This window comes from Calliphora vicina, chromosome 5 (assembly GCF_958450345.1).
Source record: "Calliphora vicina chromosome 5, idCalVici1.1, whole genome shotgun sequence".
NCBI classification, from domain to species: Eukaryota; Metazoa; Arthropoda; class Insecta; order Diptera; family Calliphoridae; genus Calliphora; species Calliphora vicina.
This window is the reverse complement of record NC_088784.1, coordinates 68,847,049-68,870,629: the sequence shown is the minus strand read 5'-3', so window position 1 is coordinate 68,870,629 and position 23,581 is coordinate 68,847,049. Positions and strand designations below refer to the sequence as shown.

Genomic DNA, 23,581 nt, shown 5'->3' with positions numbered 1-23,581 from the left:
CTTTTTTTAATCCATATCTGCCCCAAACTTATACAGCCCAATCATGAATTAAAAATCCGCGGGAGTTTTTTCCCTTTTCCCAATTTTCCTATACAAATTCAATGTTAAAAATGGGAAAAGGGAAAAAACTCCCGCGGATTTTTTTTATTCATGATTGGGCTGATAGAAACACTTGCACAGAGTCCTGACTTTAATGTAATTGTGCATTTTTGGGAGGAAAAAGCTAGAAGAGTGTACATATAAAAAAATTTAACACGTTGGTTCAGCTAAAAGAGTCCTTACTAGAAAGATGGAACTCAACAGAGCCGGAAGTATGGCAAAATCGATTCCAAAGGGATAACAGGACATTCTAGACAACAAAGGATATGCAAATAAAAATTGCACAATTTGGAATAAATATTTTACTTTGTCCCATTATGAGTTGAGTGCAAGAAATTGATTTTTTGGTTTTTCTGTAAAAATTTACAGTTTTAATTTTTTTTAGAGATATTTTTTGGTACATCCTTTTATGTTTAGATCACATTTATATCAGACAAAATCTTGTCCGATTGGAGCCACGTAAGGTTCAGAAAAAAAATATTTTCTTCTTTAATACTTATTTTCTAAGCAAAAATCTTGAAAAACTGATTAACTAGTACGGTGTTTGTAAAATAAAAGAGATTTTTTTTTTTAAATTTCCAACAAATTGTATTTATTGGTTTCCCGCATGATACTGTGCAAGCAGATTTCTCAATGCTCTTTACAAAGCTCTGAATTCTCTACAAACCAGAAAGAGAATAAGAATTGTTCAAAATTTTTACTAAATTTATCTCGTACATTGTTACATTTGTAAATAATAAAATTTTATGTGACAACAACAGTCATCACCATTATTTGGATCATATTCTGATTTAATCTCGAAAATAGCAATTTCGTCGTTCTACCATAGGTCAAAGCTAGGGATGCCAAACGGGAATGGGTTTTACAAATCCCGGAATTCGGGATTTTAGAAATGTCAAAAAACATCAGGTTTAACAATAAAAACTATTTATTTCGTTAATACACTAAGTAGAAATATAACAAAGCAAAAACTAATGGATTGAATTAAAATATATATAAAGTATTGCGGAAACCGGGCTACATTTGTCCCTAGTCCCCATACATGGTCCCCTTCAGAAAATAGTCTTATAATAATTAATATAGTGATAAAATTGAATAAACGAGTTGTATATGAAAATTAATCTTTCTACCAACTCTTGTGAGGACCAGTCCATAATAATATAACCTCTATATCAGAAAATATTTTATTGTCAATAAATAATTTATATATAATGATATTAACATAAATTTCATTCATTCATAAATACTGATTTAAGTCCCCATAGGAAACCAAAACTACATATTGATGGTGGGTATAAAAGATGAATATAACACTCTTACTTGTTTTATATTAGTATTAGGTTTCATCCTAAAATATTAAAAAATCTCGTAATTCCCGGGATTGTTTTTCACAAATCCCGGGATTTGGGAAATCCCGATCCCGAAAAATCCCAGGATTTTCGGTATCGGGATTTCGGGATTGGCATCCCTAGTCAAAGCTGATCCTCCAACCTTGATAATTCATATCTGTGATAGTCTATTAAGGTATCCATGCAGAATCTTTGTTTTTGTAACGGCTGTGCTGTCGTCGGAAGTTCTTCCTTTTAAATATTTTGGGTGATGTCGCTGAGTTGACAATCTCTTTCCGTTCGTTCCGGAGCGAAGATTCAATATCATATATTACTTTGTTTACTTCGATGTCATGGGCTGATAATCTCAAGTTAATATTTAGAAAATCCAAATTTATATTGTGAAATTAATAGTAAAAACAAATCAAATAAACTTAAAATTATATTGTTATTTTAAAAAAACGTTGAAAATTTAAATTTATTTCGTATAAAATTTATGGGAAAAGGGAACAAGTACCTAAAAACAACAGTCAAAAATTAGTATACAGTTGATGGATAACGCTCTATTTTATATTACCAAAATCCGAAAATTAAAAGTTAATATTATGATGGTCCTCCATTCAGCTTAATTACGGCGTTTAGTCACCTTTTCATGGAGTTTACAAGATGTGCAGTTCTTTACTAATTCCCCCTCCTCTTCCGTTAAAGAAGGTTTGGAGTTGGTCTTTAGATAAAATGCTTCGTTTACCAATATTCCGATCTAAAATTTCCCACAGGTCTATATTGTGTTAACGTCTGGAGATTGCGGAGGTGAATTTAACTCCTTAACAATTCTTGCGGTGTGCTTTGGGTCATTGTTTTGCTGAAAGAGTCATGGAGTTACAAGACCTAAATTTTCAGCACTTACTTTTAAATTGTTCTTTAAAATTTGTAAGTATTCTCGACAGTTCATTATACTTGCAATTAATACAAGATTGTCAAATCCTGCAGCTGACATACAGCTCATACCGTCAAAGACCCACCGCCATGTTTTACGATAGAACTAAGGTAAAATGTAAAATTTGGAATCTCTCTAACTCAGACTGATCCCAATTACCCAATTACTATCCAATAGGACTAACCTTGGTGTAAATTCATCCCGATCGGAAGACAACGATTTCAAAAGTCAACAACATGAAATCTCCCAATTTTTAAAACCGAAAAACTATTATTTTTATTAAGAAATTTGCGTATTGAAAATAGAGGAAAAACATAGTCTTTTTAAATTTGAGCGTTGATGTATATTCCAAATATTCAAAAATTAAGTTAAAGTACTGAGTAAAGAGTTTAACCAGTACATTATAGAAAGCAATACAAAGGAATTTTTAAAATTTCATTGGAACATTTTCAAAAGAACTGTCGAATAGTATAAAAAATTTTCGAATGATTAGTTTTTTCCAAGATATGCTGCTGGTCTAAAGATACCACATTTCTAAAATACTATACCACCACAACACATGTAATACAAAAGCCCAACTATGTATACGGTAAAGCCTATTATAAAATCACGAAATAAAATGAGTAATCTTACTCCAAACTTTTCAAAATTACAATTTCAAAAGAAAGCATACGTATTTTTCAAAGATAAATAAAACATATTATTATTACCTCTCCAAAAAAATTGCGGAATATTTAAATATGCAAATGCCAATATGAATTCATAATTTAATAATTAAAAAAAAAAAACTGACATGATGTTTAGTATGTATTTCTATAAAGCTGTCAATGTTTTCTAAATTTCACACATGATTGATACTGTACAAAAATTCGAAAAAGGTTTTTTTTTGTGCATAGACATCACATATTTTTTAAAAAACCAGTTTTAGATGTTTCTAATTGCATTTTTGTTTTAAACAATTATAAATGTTGATGATGGCAACGATGATTCTTTGTTAAAATAACCTCGAATATTGTTTGTTGTTAAGTTTTTAAATATTAAAAATATTGATCTTTAAATACCATACTTATTGTTTATCACACTCAAGACATCTCTAGATTCTAAAACTTGTTTATGCTTACCTTTATTTGCTTTTTATAGTATATGTTTTATTAAATATTTAATAAATGTTATAAATATTAGAAATGAAACGATTAATAATGAATTATTAAAAATATTAATAAATATGTGTGGCTACCAGAAAAAATGTGTAAAATTTTATTTTGCCATGGAACATTTAAATACTTTCTATACATTCATTCAATTAACTGAAATCTCTTGTAGATAATTAAATAAAACTTGTTTTATTTCTCTCAATTATTGCAAAATTTTATAAATTTCTGATATATGTAGATTGAATAGCATTATTTATTATAATGTTAATTATATTAGCTGATCAAAAAGAATAAAAAATATACAAATACAAAATGTTTCCATCAATGCAAGTTATTTAATGGGGATGTATAGAGTAAAAGGTCAGTATGTTCGTTTGCTTGTTTTACTATTTTCCAATATTTTGTTTACTTTTTGTATTGAACATTTCTAAATCTAGTAACAATATTGAAAACTTGCAAGCAAAACAAGTGAAACAAATTAATTATGTTCAACTATTATTTTACCAATGGCTCTCTAAGGCCGAGGCGATCGACAGGATCAGCAAAAAATTAATGCATATGAAATACTATTTGTCCATTCATCCAATTGTTGTCCGTGATACGACTTTGATGCCCTTCTTTCAGTTATTTTTTTTCATATAATCTGAAATGTCCACGAATTTTGCTCATTTTTATTCAAAAGTATGCTTCATTTTTGAACAAAAGCAATTTCCATACGAATTGAATCTTGTAAGCACACAAACTAAGATCCTTACAGAAAATTTTGCATAAATTGGTTGGGCAAAAGTTTAATTGTTGAGCACGTTGACGAATTGAATCGTTTTTCCGTCAGCACTGGATGCGAAAACGATCAATATTTTCTCGAATTAATCGCTCTGATGGACGATTATGAGCACCATGATTTTCAAAATATGTTTTAACAATCTGCAAACGTTGATCTGGCATAATTCAATTCATGATAATCTCAAAACAACCGAGAATTGGCAAATATGTTTTGTTTTGAAATTTATTTATTATATAAAAACTTTAGTTTCTTTAAAATTACTAATTTTCGATTTTTATAATTGAGATTATTGAAATCTATAGAATCTTTGAGGCAAAATGGGAGTAGTAGCCACAGTGGGCGTGGCACCTCCCATATGATGATTATTTTAAAAAATCTAATATATGGGATACAATAAGAAAAAATCCATACATTTTGTGCGTTTATTCTACCATCAATATTAATATTTAGGACAATAATGGGCGGACTAAAATAGTGGGCGTGGCACCTCCCAAACAATCTAAATACTAAATGCGCGTACTACCAAAAATATTAAGTAAATGTTAAAATTTGTATACATTTGAAACCCTTATCTATATATATAAAAGTCAATGTATGTTTGTTTGTATGATTGTTTGTGTATTTGTAATGGCACTCGACTTACAGTAAGGCAATTAATGAACAATCTAATCGACCTTTATAACTGGAAATGCCATTTGATTTTAATCGATTGCAGTTTCCTATATGCCTAGTATTTGCAATGACAATTGATAAAGCTCAAGGTAAGTCTTTTCAAGTTTGCGGACTAAATTTAGAAAATCCATGTTTTTCACATGAACAGAAACTAATTTTAGATAGACTAAATATATTGTAAATCTTTACGGTACGGGTAGCGAAGCACATCGGGTTTTAGCTAGTATGTATATAAAAATGAAATGGTCCATGTATGTAATGTCATCACGTGAGAACGGCTGTAGCGATTTGGCTGATTTTTTTTTATTCGATACGAAATTTTCAGGAGATGGTTTGTAAAGAAAAAAAAAATTCAAGAATTCTCGGATTTTTTTTTTGAGTTCAGTCAGCTGTAATAAAAAAGCTCCCTAAAATATGCAGTACAAATTTAGATATTTTATTTGCAAATAAATAAGAACAGGCAGGTGTATGCGGTTTGGAAAAACTTGAAGAACTAACATTAGTAAATGCTACCGGGCGAAGCTAGTAGTTTAAAATATAATAGAATACCAACTTCTTAAACTTATTTTTAATTTTTGTAAATTTGTAAATTTTTTATAATTTAAATCATGTTGATATTACCGTTATCATTGAAATACCGTTACCGCAATAATCCAAACTATCATTACCGCTAAGACACCGTTACAGATATAATGCAAATTAGCATAACCGTTACCGTTTTGAATCGGTAGCCAATGTTGTTTTTATCTTTATAAAAGTTTTGGTATTAGGCTGATTGTTGGCCTAATCCGAATAATCATCCTTACGCTCTAAACAAACGATTTTTAAAAGAGGCAGAAAGAAAAAAGGTCGATTAACGGTAAAATTCATTAATTTTGATTTTGTTCATGTTTTAATGTCGCGTTCTTGTACCTAAATCATCGTTTTTATCAGTACTACGCGATCGTTCTAATAAAATGGGAGAACATTTTTATTCAATTCAAAATTTTGTTGCTTTAACTAAAACAAAATTCCTAAAATTAAACACACTAAACATTTATTTATACTAAAAAAAATTAGAGCCTTATACCTTCAGGCAAACATTGGGTAAAGAATGCTGAAAATACATTGTCATTGTCATTGAACCAATAAAGCTACGTTTCCGCATACACCGTAATCGGCACCGAAAACGAAATTCCATACATTTGCACCAAAAAAAAGTTCGTTTCAGAAATCGGCAACGAAATTGGGAACGAAACGGCACCGATCAGTAACGACAAACCTGTCATTTGGGGCCGGAACGAAAACAAATTCAAGTAGGTTGTTTTCGGTCATAGAATAAACGCACCCAACTGAAACGAAAACAATTCAGAAACGAGACGGTGACGAACACCAACGATTTTCAGCTTCAGTTTTCGTTATCGGCGCCGATTACGGTGTATGTAGAAACCCAGCTTAATTATTAAGTACGAAGCTTTCGTTGAAATTATTTGAACTAATCTTTATTGCTAACGTGACGGGAATATATGTCTCGTTATAAATGGCATGTACTAAATTATACTAAAGCTTGTAAAAAATGACAACATGACAACAACCAACAGAAACCCACATACTTTTATTTTAATTTAAAAATTGATTTTACTGGACAAAAAATGTCCTTTAAAAAATATCATGTTCTCTATCTACGAACTGTCACTTTTAACACTCTCTTGCTCTCTTGTTACAAGTTTTTAAAAGTAAACGAACGGAATCCCGTAACTTCCAATGATCATTTTTTTGACATTTCTCTAGATGCAGCCGAAAATGTGTTTTTTTTCGCGTTTTTGAAAAATGGAAACAAGAACAAAATATTTACGATTTCTTTATTATTTATTTTTTAGCGCATGGCGCATTGAAATTGATTAAAAATTTTTAAAATTTTCTATCGGAAATGGAATGTATATAAACGTCTAATTTCAAGGTTCCTTCTTAATTATATCTATAACGTACATTTGTAAATATTTTAAATATTGTAGTTGCTGTATTGTGGCAACAATGAAAACCAATTTTTACCCAATACTGGTCCAAATCGAAACCCAATATTCGTTAAAACTCTAAAAAAAATTACATACAAAACACACATGACCTCACTCACACAATCGCTAAGAAAACTTGTGGTTACCAATTTCATACACACCAACCAACAATAGCACATCGTATATATCGACACTATAATTAATCGTGCCATTATATTACAGTATGTGGCAGTGTGGCAGTATGTGGTAAATGTGGCATGGTGTAGTCGTGGCCGTTTCGTGTTTGTTGTAGTGCAGTGAGAAAAGGACATGATTAAACTTTTCCAGCACACAATTTTAAATGCTTTTGAAAGTCAGTGAGCGTTAAAATATAAGTTTTGTTACACATAGTACAATGTAGTATGTATATTTGAAGTTTCTTTCGTTCAGTAATTTGTAGGCATATATTTTTGTTGTTATAGTTGGTTGTTGGTTGTTGGTCTGTCAGCATAGATGGATAGTTAGAAATATTGATTGCAAGGACAATGAGACAAGAACTATTACTACAGTTACTACAACAACTAGAACTGCTTATATTACAATAGCAACCACCATTTCGATATATTTCCCAAGGTTTATAGGGAATTGCTATTGTAAGTGTTTAGAATGACCACACAATCATATTGTCATTCTTTGGTCATTACAAAACGTGGTATGTTTGAGAAGCAATTATTACGACCATTACCATTACTACCCCCCAACCAATATTAAAAATATTGTAATGCACGAACAAAAAAAAAAAAAAAAAAAACTAAATAATTTTTATAATTTAAAATTAAATAGTCAATTTCGAAATGTAATTTTCGAGGTAGTACATGTAATATGTATCTTGTATTTTCCTTATTTACCATCCCAGCGGGAAAAAAATGCTAGGTCTTTAATTTTTAGTCCTTCTAAAAGTCATGTTTACACATTCTAAAAGAAACGATACTCATTCTACTCTGGCTTCTCGCAGAATTTGTTGTAGAAGAACTTTGCTTCTCCTTCTTAAAAAGTTTATACACATTCAAAATTACTTTACAAAATAAGGTATTTTATGTAAAATTCAAACATGATTGGCTTTGCAATTATTCCTATATGTTCTCTTTATTAAAAACCTTTTCATGGAACCAGAAGAAGGTATAAAATAATGTTGTGAAGTTCGCGTGATGTAGTTTTTTATATATAACACTACACACGTTTTTATGCTGAATTTATTAAGAATATTTTCCATAATACCTTTATTTAAAGACTTGCTTCATCTAACCTCAAATTAGGTTTTAATTTTCAGGCCTTTTAATAAAAGTTCCTATGTATACAGGAATACCTTCGGGGCAAGTACCTTCTCTTATGCCTTCTATCAGCGCCCTAACCGAAGCGACTATGCAAGGCCTTGGCTTCCAAGGTAAATATTAAAAAAAGAGTTATTGGCTGAATTTGTGTGCTTAACAAATGTCCCGCAGTTATTTTTCAACCCATGTCAATCTTTCTAATGTAATAGATTTATACCCATTATTTCAACTTGCTAATATTTAAAGGGAATATCATCTTACCTTTAAATTTTATAGGGAGGTTTATGCATGAATTTGCTATACATCAATCAACTCACAAAGTTAAAAAGTGTCCATCTGCTGGCTGGTTGTCCAGCACTTTTTCGAGTTGCTTGTTTTGTTTATCATGTAGTCCCACAGGAAGTAATGGAGAGGTGTCAAATCGCACGACCAAACAAAAAATCATTGATCATGGTGCGGTAACGATCTCCATTGAAAGTAAAGCGAGCTTTGGCCTCTCTAAACTGCATTTTTCTGATTTTATTATGCTAAAAATTAGTCTCATCGCTGAACACAATTTTGAGTTAAAACAATCGTCCAAAAGTTGCGCGAATCGATGACTGATTTTAAAAGTTAATTTTAATAATTTGTTAGCGTTGTTCAAGATTCAATCTATTCATGATGATTTGCAAAAAATGGGCACAGTATGACAGTTTCGTAAGTCCTATCACAATGAAAGTGGGTGGGTTAAAGTTTTTTTTTTTTGATATAATTCGGTATCTCGGGAACTATTGGAGATATTGCGAGCTGAGGTGTTTTCGTGTTGATTTACGCTTGCGCTAATGGGGGCCAGTACATAGCCCCTCAAAGTTGGTCACCTCGGGTTTCAAATTTAAAAAAAAAAATCTCCAAAAATCCATTTATAATCCGAATGAGCTGAAATTTAAAATATAAATAGTCCTTGAGATCTATAAAAAATACGCTTATACATGTAGTAGAGTGTCCAAAAAACGGCAAATTTAAAAAAACCGGTTTCCGGTTTAACCGAAAAAGTGTGTTTTTGAAAAAAACACACTTTTTCGGTTTTAAAAAACCGGTTAAACGGTTTTTGTCTTCAAAAAACCGGTTAACCGGTTAATATTAAATTTTTATTTAATATAAAAAAGGACGCTAATAGGCAACGTATTTAGAATTGTGTAAAAATCTTCGGAAATTTAGCATTTTTGTATTCTTAAGGCTCTATCTTTATGCAATTATTTTATATCTTTTACGAAATATTGTCAAATGCTGTAATCTATATATAAAAATGAAATGGTCCTTGTATGTATTGTCATCACGTGAGAACGGCTGAAGGGATTTGGCTGATTTTTTTTATTCGATTCGAAATTTTCAGGAGATGGTTTGTAGAGAAAAAAAATTAAAAAATTCTGGGTAAAACTCGGAAATTTTTTTTTCAGTCCTGTCAACTATAATAAAAAACTCACTAAAGTATGCAGTACAAATTTAGATATTTTATTTGCAAATAAATAAGAAGAGGCAGGTTTATGTGGGTTGGAGAAACTTGAAGAAATAACATTAGTAAATGCTAGCTCATTCATGCTTTAGAAAATATAATTCGTTAAAATCGGTTAACCGTCTTACAAAAACCGGTTTGTCAAAAAACCGAAAAGTTAAAAAAACCGGTTGAGTTTACAAAGATGAAAAAACCGGTTGACCTGTTTCGGTTTTGTATACTCTAATATGTAGGGTATCTCTATTAGTTCAAGAGATATTTAGATGTATAAAACGAGTATAAAACGAAAAAAATATATTTAATTTCAATGTGTAATTTGTTTATATATTAGATCAGAATTTAAAACATTCATTTAAAATAGTATCGTTAAAAAAACGCATAAAAAACATACTTTATAATTTAATGTGCGAAAAAGTACCTTTTGTTCTGCGGCTCCTAATTTATGTTTAAAATATTTGGTCAATTCACAAGGTCTCTTATCATGTCATATTGTCATAATTTCCTAATATTTCACAATGGTTTTTATTGTTTTTCAAGCAAAAAATGTCCTAAAATAATACTACTCTACTCTACTCTGGTATGTTTATTGTGTTATCGTAACCAACCAGCAGAGTCCTGTGCCGAATGCCTAAGAGTCGGTTAAGCCAAGCTGCCGAGTCATGATATATTAGGACATTATGACAATATGACTGATAAGTGACCTTGTGAATTGACCAATTAATCTTCAAGTCCTAAGTTTTTCACCAATATCCAAATACTTATATAAAAAGCCTTTATTTACTCCTCAGAAGTTTCACAAACCTTGACAAATTTGTACGTTTTTTTTTTTATATTCGGATTTCGTTTGGGATTATGTTTTTTGGCCGAATGTTAGGTTTGGTTTGGTTTTTTCCTTTAAAAAATACTTTTTTCGCACTTTTATAAATATTAATAATAAATACTGGTGATATTCAAAAATGGTCATGAAAAAACATATTTTTAATATCTGTTTTATACTTTTGAACTAATATTCTAACCCCCAGTAACACGAAGTCTAGTTATGCCTTAACTAATAGTTATACTGTCGATCAAAAATATGTTTGTATGAAAACTGCCAGTATAACTGTTAGTTAAAACATAACCAGACTTCGTGTTACTGGGGGTAAGCGTTATTAATTTTACAAGAGTAAAATTAAATTTTTAGTTTTCTGTACAAAAAGTTTGAAAGAAACAAAACTTAGTTATAATTGTTTTCATGAAATTATAAATATGTCCACCAAAATAAAGTGCACTTGTTAAAACTTAACTTAACTTTTCTATTCTACACAAAGTGCACACGAGCATGTGTTGTTTCCGACATGTTCTTATTAAAATTTCTGTTTTTGTTGGTGGTATCCTTTTTATACTACCTTTTATTATATACATATGTATATACAATGTATGTATGTTAAAGTATATTTGTATGCATGTATATCTGTATTATATTATTAGTAATTGTCATAGGATATAACATCCATTTAATATTTTTCCGCTAAATTATAGAGTGTGTGTCCCAAGGACTATTGAAAAAGTAGATTAAAACAGGTAATGTTTACTCCTTCTATGTTATTGGACAACCTTTTTTCCGTCCTTATTTCCGTTTTCATATATATCTATGTATATGTTTCTTTTTTATATTTTTTGTTGGTTTTTACTACTCTTCGTCATTCACATCCACATCATAATCATTCTATTGCTGCCCAGCTGTTAAGCAAGTAGTCAATGTATCCCTTGTAGACAGTAATTGTCACTAATGTCCTATCACTTGACTGACTCCAATTTATATATTTTGGGTCATTTGGCACGTATGTGTGCTTTTTCAAGTGCAGAGAGAAGGCAATTGGTTACTTTATGCATTCAAGGTAATCTAGCGTGAATACAATTGGCACTTAATTGTCTCTAAGTAATCTAGAGTGAATGTTTTATGAGTAATTCGTACTAACTGTTTTTATATAAATTGTGTTGATATAATTCTCATACAGTTTATTTTTATTTTTGCTCAAGTGAAGTCAATAGTCACTTTTGTGTCTCTTAGTAACCTATAATGCAGTCACTTTAAACGTTTATTTTGTACTGCACTTTAGAAAGTAATTTTACCCACCAGAAAGATGCAAACTATTGGAGAGTTGTCGAAGGAAAGTTTGCTTACAAGCAATTGTTTATTGGACTGTCTATGATAGGTCCTTTTAGCAAACTATTTGAGGTCAATTAGCAACCGTCCATGTTAAATTAACTAGCTAGTAAGGAACTGACACTATTTAACCAGAATGTGACTCCAATGCGTTGACTACTTTGGACCAGCTATTAGACAGTTTCATTGTAATCAAAAAGGGTCAATGCTTAGGACATGCACGTATTAAAATAACTATTCACGTAACTAGTTCCCATCCTAAATGATGAGTAAAATCACTAGTTCGGGACTGTCTCCTAGAACTGCTGGGTGGTTTTGTTTTTTACATGTAGTACAACTAGAATGTAGATACATTTGTACGAGTATGTTTGGAGGTTTGCGTGTTTCACATTATGCATGACATGTGTTGTGTATATTTGCTGTTGTTGTATTATGGTTGGCACTGTGGTTTTGTTGTTTATGTCCTGCTCGTGCCTCGATTTGTGTTTTCGTGCTATCATTTCGTGTTGTCTCTAAGTTGTAATAGTGTTTTTTCTACAAATTTTTAAAACTACATACATTTTACTGGAATATCTTTCGTTTTGTTTGTTGTAGGGTTCCTAATCGGGATAAATTTCCCGGGAATTCTCGAGCATATCGACATATTTTCGGGAATTTCTTTATAAGTTCTCTTCCTAAAGTTGTACAAAATATTCTATTATATTTATGAATTTTTTGATATAACAACAGAAAACCAGTTGACACAGAAGAATTGAGATTTAAATAGCCGAATTTTTGTTATAGATCATTTAGTCCAAAATATTTGATTAACCAAAATTTGTATCTCAGCAGGAGAATATTCGGAAATAAACAGATTTTTAAAATTTTTCCCGGGAATGGAAAAAGTCCAGAAAATTAGGAACCCTAGTTTATTGTCCTTTTTTCCTTCTTTCTTACCTTTTTTGCTGTCCTTGTTATTGTAATAAACGTAAGTTGTCGTTGTTGTAGTCTCTGGCATGGTTACTCATTTGTCCAAATGGCTAACCGCTTGTCAATCTTCTATCATCATTATAAAATGTACATTGCAGTGTGCAACTGTTTGTGTTTGTACGATTGTTCATTTTACAGTATTTACATGTCGTAATTGTACAATAAATTTGGAAAGACACACTTTTTATGAATTGAAGAAAGACATTAGGGATTCTCTAGCGAGAGTAGGAATACCGTCAAAGGTTTGGAAATAAGCTAAAAGAAAATAAACTGTATGAGAATTATATCAACACAATTTTTGTAAAACCAGTTTGTACGAATTACTCACAAAATATTTAAAGTGACTACACTCTGGATTACTTAGTGATAATTGACTTTACGCTAGATTACCTGGGATGTATAAAGTAACCAATTAACTTCTTTCTGCTCTACGAATTACCCAAAATATGTACTATATAAATTGGAGTTAGACAAAGATTTACAATACTATACGATTGTATATATATTTTGGGTTATTCGTACAGCAGAGAGGACTCAATTGGTTATTTTATACATCCCAGGTAATCTAGCGTAAAGTCAATTATAACTAAATAATCCAGAGTGTAGTCACTTTAAACATTTTGTGAGTAATTCGTAAAAACTGGTTTTATAAAAATTGTGTTGATATATGTAATTCTCATACAGTTTATTTTCTTTTTGCTTAAATATACTGAGATTCCATGCAAACTAACGTAAAGTCAATTGTCACTATTAGTACCTATAAGTAATCTATAGTGTAGTCATTTTAATATTTTATTTTGTACTGCACTTTAATATATTGGAGAGTTTTCGTAGGAATGTTTGCTACTGCGTTGACTACTTCGCACCAGCTATTAGACAGAATTTTCCAATTGTATTTCAGAAATTTCCATTTGTATTTCAGACTTTTTAATTTATACTGAAAAAGTGTATAATTGTATTTCCGAATTTTCCAAATCTTTTTCAGACATTTTTATTTGTATTTCAAAAATTTCCATTTGTATTGCTATTAGAATTTTCTAAAATACAATTGCAAACTTCTGAAATACAATTGGAGTATTCTGAAATTCAATTAGAAAATTCTGAAATATAATTGGAAACTTCTGAAATACAATTGGAAATGGTGTAGTTATATAACTAGGTGTCATCCTAAATGATAGGTAAAATCACTAGTTGTGGGGCAGTCTAATAGAACTGCTAAGTAGAATCAGCTGGGCTCTAGCATGCAACTGTATGTTCCACACCAAATTCCATTTGGAATCGAGACAAATTAGTAACAATATCTACTTTTTAATTTTCAAAATAAAATGTCTCTTGTTTTTGTAATTTCTACTTTTAGAGTATTACCCTGCATAATGTTTTTTTTTTTAAGTCTGTAATCATTGTTTTAATATTTTATAACAATAATAGAGGTAACAATACGTAAATTGTATTTCCCATCATTTTGAATAAGCATTAAAGCACTGTTACTGTGTCAAATATTCAAATATTTATGTAGATTTCTGCCAAATACGGTTTCGTAATGAACATAAATTACCCCCAATACACTTGCAGTGAAAGAAAGAAAATAACTAACAAGAATTGTATAAAATATGTACTGTGAACAACAAAATTATAAAATCACCAAATTGCTTCAATTAAATAATTTCATCATTAATGTTCTCTGACATTTGCTCGTAACAAATACACACACAAAATTCAAATATATTGGAAAAAACGTTTTGTGGTTAAACTGCAGCCCTTGCTTTTGGCTTTTGACTGGGGAATTTTATATTATTGAGAGGTATTTAATTCCCACCCTCTTAATAATCATTTACTAGTGAAAGTTGTAGTAAATGATGAATGCATTAACTCTGCAATTCTATGACAAGTTATTTTAACATAAGCTTTTCCTAAGACTAAATAAATAACTCACTAGATCAAAAAATAAAACTCAGAAAGTGATTGTCTTTCACTATAAAATCTAAATTATATCGTCAAAATGAACTTCCAATTTCAGTGTTGTAGAAGAAAAGCATTTTCCAAAAATTAAAGTGACTACAATTTAGATTACTTGGCGACAATATACTGACAAATGACTACATCCTAAATTACCTGGGATGTGTAAAGTAGCCAATTCATCAAATGATTCCTTTGACAGATTGATATACATTCTAATGAGGTAATATAAGTCCGTCTCTATCAACGTCTCCTTCAACGCCCATTCATCTATCAAATTCGATATCGCCAATTATGTAGGAGTTAAGAGCAACGATTGACGCAAGACTGCCCACGTTTATATAGGATATTCGAAGTTTTGAGATTTAATTCCCGGATAATTCTCGCTGCTGTGTATATGGCAAATAGCCCTGCCTGGAAAACGGTGCAGGTATTGGGCAGTCTGAAAGATACCAAAAAGCCGAGTTCATCAGAGAAAACTTTGTCATTGTCGTAATTTTTGAGCCTGACGGCTAAGTGTAGATTGAGATCGCGTCGTCCCAACGGACAGAGTTCGCGGCCCAGTCATCTCTTGTTGTTATTCTAATCCTAAAGTCGTATTAAAATTCGGTGTAGGAACTATATAGTTCGGTAATTGCGCCAAGATTGGCCTGACCTGATCTCTTGTAGAATGGCCTGACTCATTGAATCATAGAACAGATTTAGCAGAAATTTATTTGATATAGATATAGAGGGGAAGTATGTCTAGCTGCGTCTTCAGACTGGCTTGAGGTGTGGAAAAGTAAGCTAAATTAAAAATTATTTACAACTTTTGTCAGATATTGAATTTGAAAGGCATTAAATTTCTAGGCTATCACTCATTATTTTCTTTTAATCTTGGAAACCTGGTACCATAGAGAACATAGAGCGGAAACTAGAAAAAAACTCAAACAAAAAAATTACTCAAAAAAGTTACACATACGAGTTGTTTTTGTTTTCACATAGTTTTTTTTCCTAATACATTCTCACCACATAGGTTTTTGACAGCTGAGTTAGGTCTTTGACAGGAGAGTTTCCTCTCTATGTGTTTTCTCTATGCCTGGTACTTTCAAACAAATTGTAAAACATGTTTAGTAAATTATTTTCTATTTTCTACGTGAGCTATTTCTAATTGTCTCCTTTAATGTGTTGTCATATTAAAAGTTTATATCAAATGTAGAGATCTAAATAGGTTTTCAATTTCGTTATGCATATGAACATATTTTATTATCTTTTAATATTATGTTATTATTTGTTATTTGCTTTTTGTACAACTAAACTAATTAATAGATTTAAGCAATTTAATTAATACGCTTAATGAGCTCACATTTAATTGATTAATTTTAATAGAAGAAAACAAATTGTAAATGGAAATATATTTTATAATATAATAAATAGCTGGTGAGATAACAGACATGGAAAGTAAATAACTGATTTAGCTTTAGAGGAGACTTCAATAGCGAAGTATCTGTGGAAAGCTATATGCTGCTCTCGTATTTTTATCTTTAACATTTTCATTGAAATTCGTAATTTGTTTGTGTATGAACACACGATATCGTTCGGTCTCTCTTGACTATGGTCGCCGAACACTGTTTTAGATTTCAAGAGTGAACTGCATAATTTTCCCGCTGGGTTGTTTTTATACCCTTCACCTTTGTAATTTTCACAATATAATTTTCCGACCCTATAAAGTATATATATATTCATGATCCTTATAGATAGCGGAGTCGATTAAGCCATGTCCGTCTGTCTGTCTGTTAAAATCTACTCCCAAATAACTTACAAACACGATTCATACATCAATATCTACGGAATTCTTCCATCTCGGTTGCTATTTAAAATCGAGATTACTAAGTCTGTAATATAGACAATATGAATATATAATGATAGATATTTCAAAGACCTTTGCATAGTAAGTTGGACCAACAATAGGTCAAAATTGGAAAAATATTTTTTACCTGAATTTTTTTTTTCACCAAAATTTTTTTTCGCTAAATATTAAAGAAAATTGAAAAAAATATTAAAAACTTTGGAAAAAAAAAATAAATTTGTTTACCTAAAAATATTTAAAATTTTGAAGTATAATTTGGTAAAGCTCTTTTAGTTGTTTGTTTTCACATAGTTTCTTTTTTACTAATACATTCCCACCACTTACGTTTTTGGCAACTGAGTTAGGTCTTTAACAGGATAGTTTTCGATCTATGTATATTTATCTATGTTAAATGCATAATTTAAATTAAAATTTACAACAACTAAACTTTTTGCATTTGAATAATTAATATAAAAAAAGTTTGCTCTCTGCAATTAACTGATTAAAAATTAAGAATATTCTTTAGCATATGTTCGACTTTTGTTTCTATACAATTTTATTGTCGTCCTTTATAAAAACCTGTCAAGTTTTTCTTTTAAAAATGTTAGAAATAATTACAACAAATTACTAGCTATAAATATACATGTACAGCGCAAAAAAAAAAATAAAAACTCACGACCGCACATTATGGAAACTCGAAAATTATTATATATTCTGTATGAGAAACTAAACATCTGATTAATAAATACATACATGTGGTCATCACATATTATGCATAATAGCTTGGTGTACACTAAGTATTTAACCATATTTAACCACGTATGAGCTGCTGAATCTAATTTTAAAATATCAAATACATAAAAAAAGCGAGAAAATATATTTAACCACAAAAAATATAATAAAATATACTTTTGTAGTTGTTGTTTTTTTCTTCTAATGATAAATGACGTTTTAGTAGAATTAACTAGGTTTGTACACGTATGTATGTACTATATATTTTTATAGATTCGTTAAGTAGTTTTAGAAATAAAATAAGGGTACTCATGAAAACGCTTAATTTTCCCATTTGGTTACAATCAAATAGAAATTGACTGTTTATGCAACATTTTAATTGATTTTTATTTCTTATAAATAAATGAAAACAAAAGCAGCTATTTATCTATCAAATACACAATAATTCTGTTCAAGTTTGGTAGTCTAAATTTTCGCGCAAACTTATCAGAGTCGTGCAAACGAATTTCCATACAATTTTTGACAGTTCATTTGCGAGAGTGTGAAAATGCACAGCTTGAGAGTCATTTAAGCATCTACATGAGGACCCTTAATAAGTTTTATGTTAAATATATAAATTGTCTGCACATAAGTATGTACATTATTAAATGGTATTGATTTCCAATTACTCATAAATCATCACCCCTATCGTGAAAAACATGTGAAATTTATGTTCCCATGAAATATTCATTTCCCTCGAAGGGAAAATTGCTATCGTGATATTCCCCTAAACTTTTCATTCACAATAGTTGATTTTGTTCGTACCAGCTGTTTATTGGTTATTTTCATCTAAAAATTTCACAACATGGGGAATTTTTTTCACGTGAACAAAGTTTATGAACGAAAAATGGGAACATACTTCATGTGAAATTTTGATTCGCGATAGGGGTGCATATTTATAACCCAGTCTAATGAATAAATTATCTCCATTCAAAACCTAAAATATGACAAATGGACCTTGCCTTTTTTTAAATATTTCGTTAAATATCATTAACAATAAATTTAACTCAAAACACAATTTTTAATATTGACAATTTTCACCACAACATGTTAGTTAAATTTGATTACAATTTAACTAAGAATTTTTAAAATTAAGACCTATAGTTTGTGCCAGGCACGGATCTAGGTCAAACATCACCCTCCTGGACTTGCGCCTGTTTTGTGCTAAATTCATCATTAGATTTTGGTGTTAATGGGGGTAAGATAATAGAAATAGAAGTATGTATATTTGATTGTTTTAGAAGGAACATTATATCAACATTTCAAGAAAGGAAACTTTTCCAAAAATTCAATAAATAGCTCAAAATACAAAAAAGTCTTAAGAAACATAAATCTATTTAAATAAATACAGAAAATAGAAACCAAACAAAAAGTAGTTAATATAGTTATGCCCGTAATTTCAATAAATATATATCTATCAGTGCTTAGTTATTTATGGAGTAAAATTTTTTGGTAATTTTTTTTTATCCGTAGATATTGATTTGAAATTAATGTCAAGTTACATTTTAGGTAAATTTATCAGCTGGGTAATTTACACCATTACGGGCATTAGTATTGAAATTACGGGCATTAGTATTGACTAAAACAATGGAAACTTAGGTTTCATTTCTACAAAAATTGCCTGGCCCTTGGCCCCTTAATTTGATGCATTGATCAAATTAAAGTTTCAATCGTCTCCTTACAAATATTCGTCTGCTCATCTGCTTCTTTCGATATATCATAGATTTTCTATGGGATTGAGATCTGGAGGTAGAAGCCAGTCACTTCACAACCTAATTGAATTGTAACCCTGGATGTGTGTTTAGGGCCATTTTCGTGCTGGAAACTCAAACTAGGGGCATATTTTTTTGAGCATATAGATAAATAAGATCGTTTAAAATGTATCTGTATCCGATACTAGTCGTAGTAACTTTTATAATATGAACTGGACCCATATTTGCTCCAGACAAACATTATCACACCATAATATTGTCATTGTCAAACTTGACTGTCTTATTTGTGTAGTTAGGGACCAGTTTCTTTGCCTTCGGCCGCCCTACAAATGTTCTTCCATCACTACATTTTAAATTAAATTTGGATTCATCCTAAAAAAGAACATTATTCCATTTCGGTCTAAACTAGTTTCAATGTTCTTTGGCATATACGATCAGCTAGCAACCAAGACCAGCTTCACTTACCCCGCGGCTTTACAGTTCGAGAAGTAATCTTCAATTTTAGATTTTAAATAACCTCCCGATAAGTTATTTTTGGAAATTTCATAAACTCTCTGTAATATTTATCACAGATAGTATCACAGATAGATCGGTATACTTAAAGTATACCGATCGACTCAGAATCACTTTCTGAGTCGATTAAACAACGTCCGTCTGGCTGGATGGTTCCATGTAAACCTTTTGCGCAAAGTACAGGTTGCAATTTTTAAGATATTTCAATACAATTTAACACACACAATTTTTTCAGCCTATGGGAGCTATGAAAATCACTTTAAAATGTTAGTATACTTATCAATTCAACAAAAATAACGTTCATATGCTTCGTTCTGCGTCGTTTCGAAGTTGCGTCTTTGTCAAATTACTGTGATTTCTCGAAGTTGCGTTGTGTCGTTACTGCTTCGATTTGTGTCGATTTTTCTTCAGTTTGCGTCGCATGGCTTCGAAGTTGCGTCGTTAGTACTTTGATGTGCGTCGTTAATATGAACATTTTTGTAGAAAAATCTATTTATTCAGCTGAAATTATGAATATAGATGGTATGGAAAATCGTGCATCGGTTTACGTCGTTTCGGTTTGTGTCTCGTTTCTCCGGTCCTAATTAGCGAAGCAAACCGGGGTATTGGTGTATACTAGGGTATTCAATTAACCGGGTTTCTGGTTTAATCGGTTAATAGAGCAAATAATTAATCGAGGTTAATCGGTTAATTTAAAATTATTCGATTAACCGAATAATTTCTATTTTAATTTTAAATTGAAAATACAACAACGAATTTTGTGTACAAAAACATGAATAACGGCAAATAAGGTATTTGAGATCATTTTTGTAAACATATCGCCTATTTGCTCAAACAACGTCATAACTCAAAATCCGTGTTTTTTGAACTGAGTAATATAAAATATTCGCTGTTCTATAATCTTTCATATAGTTTTATCAGTTTTCAAAAAAGTCAATTATTTTTTGTGTGAGAGTGTATATTTGATAAGTAAAAATTTGGGTTAAATACAGATTAGAAAGATATTAACATCTACTATTTATATTTCTGAAATCGCATGATTTGTTGAAAATTTATTTAAGAAATATTAAAATGTCATACAACATTCAAAGACGTTTTTCTCGAAACGACTTTTTTGGAATTATGACGTTGTTGCAGCAAATGATTGATGTGTGAGTTTCTTAGGGTTTTAGTGAGATCTTCTGAAATAATGTTTTATAAAAAGAATATAATTTAAACGAATTTTTCTTTAGATTTAATAAAATTTTTCTTGGAAAAAAATTCTCTCGCTGATTGTATATGTTTCATAAATCAAAAGCAAGATAAAGAATATTTCTTTTTGGATTGTTTTAGATTTTGATTAATTTAATAGTTTCGTTTAGTTATGATAAAAGACTCATTTCAAAAAATGTAAATACAAACAAAGTTTCAAAGACATGTTAATTAAATATGTATGTCAGTTGTTATACATACTCACTAATCATGTTTATTGGATGTTCAAAAATATCCAATTTTAATTTGAAATTTGTATTTGAATTGAAAGACAAAAATAAATACAAAAAATAATTTTAAAGTTCAAAAAAAAGGAATTTCGGTTAATTGGTTAATCGACACAAATTAATCGGTTTATTTGTTATTTGAAAATCGGCAATTTTAAATTATTCGAACAGTTAACCGTCCAAAATTAATCGGTTAACCGATTGACGGTTAATCGATTGAATACCCTAGTGTATACTTAAATAACACGACATGACGATCGGTCCATAATTGGTCATAGCTTCCATATAAGGCACTCTTCCGAAAATCATTCACGAAAATAAATTACTGAAATTTTAAAAGAAAAATATTTTTGCCATTTTCTTAGCGTTTGCCATTTTTTTCGCAAAATATTAAAAAAAATTGAAGAAACAAAAAAAAACATTTTTTTCTTTTTCTAAAGTTTGATGGATGATGTGATGTTTGTTTCGCGTGCTCATAACACCGATAGATACATATAACTTTTGTCCGAATAATTTGTACTTCAAAAGTTAAACAAATCTCGTATTCATTTTAGTTTCTTATTACCAGAAAAAAAAGCACATTCCATTTATTTCTATATCAAATAATTCCCTCTAGTGATTTTTAGTGAATACATACAAATATTTAATAAATTGTGTCACTTTTTGTCTGTGTTTAGTATATATATTTTTTTGTTATCAACTATAAAGCTTTCAGTCTAATTACATTAAAATTGCAATAATTAGGAGTAGGACCTTGTGATAAATAAATTACATACGAGTACATTTATTGCATGTGTGCGTGAGTTCCGCATGAAATTAAAACTTTTGTGAAAAGAAAAAAATATATAAAATATCTCCTCACCATGGGAAATTATCAGTGTTTTTCTTTTGAATGCGAACATTAAACAGGGTGATTTAATAAAATATATAAATCATGCTATAATCAATTGATTTTATATAGATTAACAACAATAATGTTTCAATGAAATTAGGCTGTCAAATTTATAAATAGAACAATTATAGGGATTTAAGTAAAACTAAGAGAATGAAAATAAGGGGACTATTTAGTTTCAGAAGGTTATTAGCAGGAAAAAAAGTATTCGGTCATAATTTGGCCGAATATCGAAACCGAAGCTTTTATAAGGGAAAAACAAAGATTACACGCAGAGAAAAAATATAATTGGGCATGGTTACTGTAACCATTTATATAGTGTTACAAGATTTTTAACAATATTATAGTCACAGTAACCATTTACATGATTGTGGTAACCATACTATGGTTAACTTACGATTCACATGATTGTCTCAACCATATATATGGTTACAGTAAACATATATATGTTTGTGGCAACCATATTTATGATGAATAATTTTATCATAATATGTTGTTCTCAGATTATGATAAGCATTAAGCCGAGAGCACCATAATATGATAAGTCCTTCATCATATAAATGATTGTCACAAACATATATATGTTTACTGTAACCATATATATGGTTGAGACAATCATGTGAATCGTAAGTTAACCATATTATGGTTACCACAATCATGTAAATGGTTACTGTGACTATAATATAGTTAAAAAACTTGTAACAATATTGAAATGGTTACAGTAACCATGCCCAACTATATTTTTTCTCTGCGTGTATGGAATGTTAAAGTAAGAAAATGATTTGAATATGATTAACAGACCACAAATACTTATTTTTATAACCTTCACCTTCGCGAGAAGGTTATATATAAGATTGTCATTCCGTTCGTAATTTCCACAATATAATTTTCCGACCCTATAAAGTGTATATATTCTGGATCCTTATAGATAGCGGAGTTGATTATGCCATGTCCGTCTGTCCGTCTGTCTGTTGAAATTAACTTTCCGAAGCCCCCAAATAACTTACCCGATTCATTCATCAATATCTCCGGAATTCTTCCGTCTCGGTTGCTATTTAAAATCGAACAAATGACGAAAAAACCTGGACAAGCTCGATTTTTGACCTATATCTGGATTACTAAGTCATTAATATAGACAATATGGATATCTAATGATAGATATTTCAAAGACCTTTGCAACGCCGTGTATAAGACCATAGTAAGTTGGACCTACAATGGGTCAAAATCGGAAAAAATATTTTTTTAACCCGAATTTTTTTTCACCAAAATATTTTTTCGAAAATATTAAAAAAAATTTAAAAAAACTAAAAAAAATTTTTAAAATTTAAAAGTTAAAAAAAACAATTCGAGCATTTAAAAAAAAAAAAAAATTAAAAAAACTACTTTGGAAAAAAAAATTAAAAAACAACTTTGGAAAAAAAAAATAAATTTTGTTTACCTAAAAAATATTTAAAATTTTTTTTAAAGTATAATTTGGTGAAGGGTATATAAGATTCGGCACAGCCGAATATAGCTCTCTTACTTGTTCCTTTTAAAAGTTTTA

At 30.0% G+C, this 23,581-nt stretch overlaps 1 protein-coding gene across 3 annotated transcripts in view; it reads left to right on the top strand.

Annotated features, from left to right (window-relative positions):
• HnRNP-K (Heterogeneous nuclear ribonucleoprotein K) overlaps window positions 1–23,581 on the top strand; it is a 95,367-nt gene that overhangs the window by 6,030 nt on the left and 65,756 nt on the right. The gene's annotated exons all lie outside the window — the stretch shown is intronic.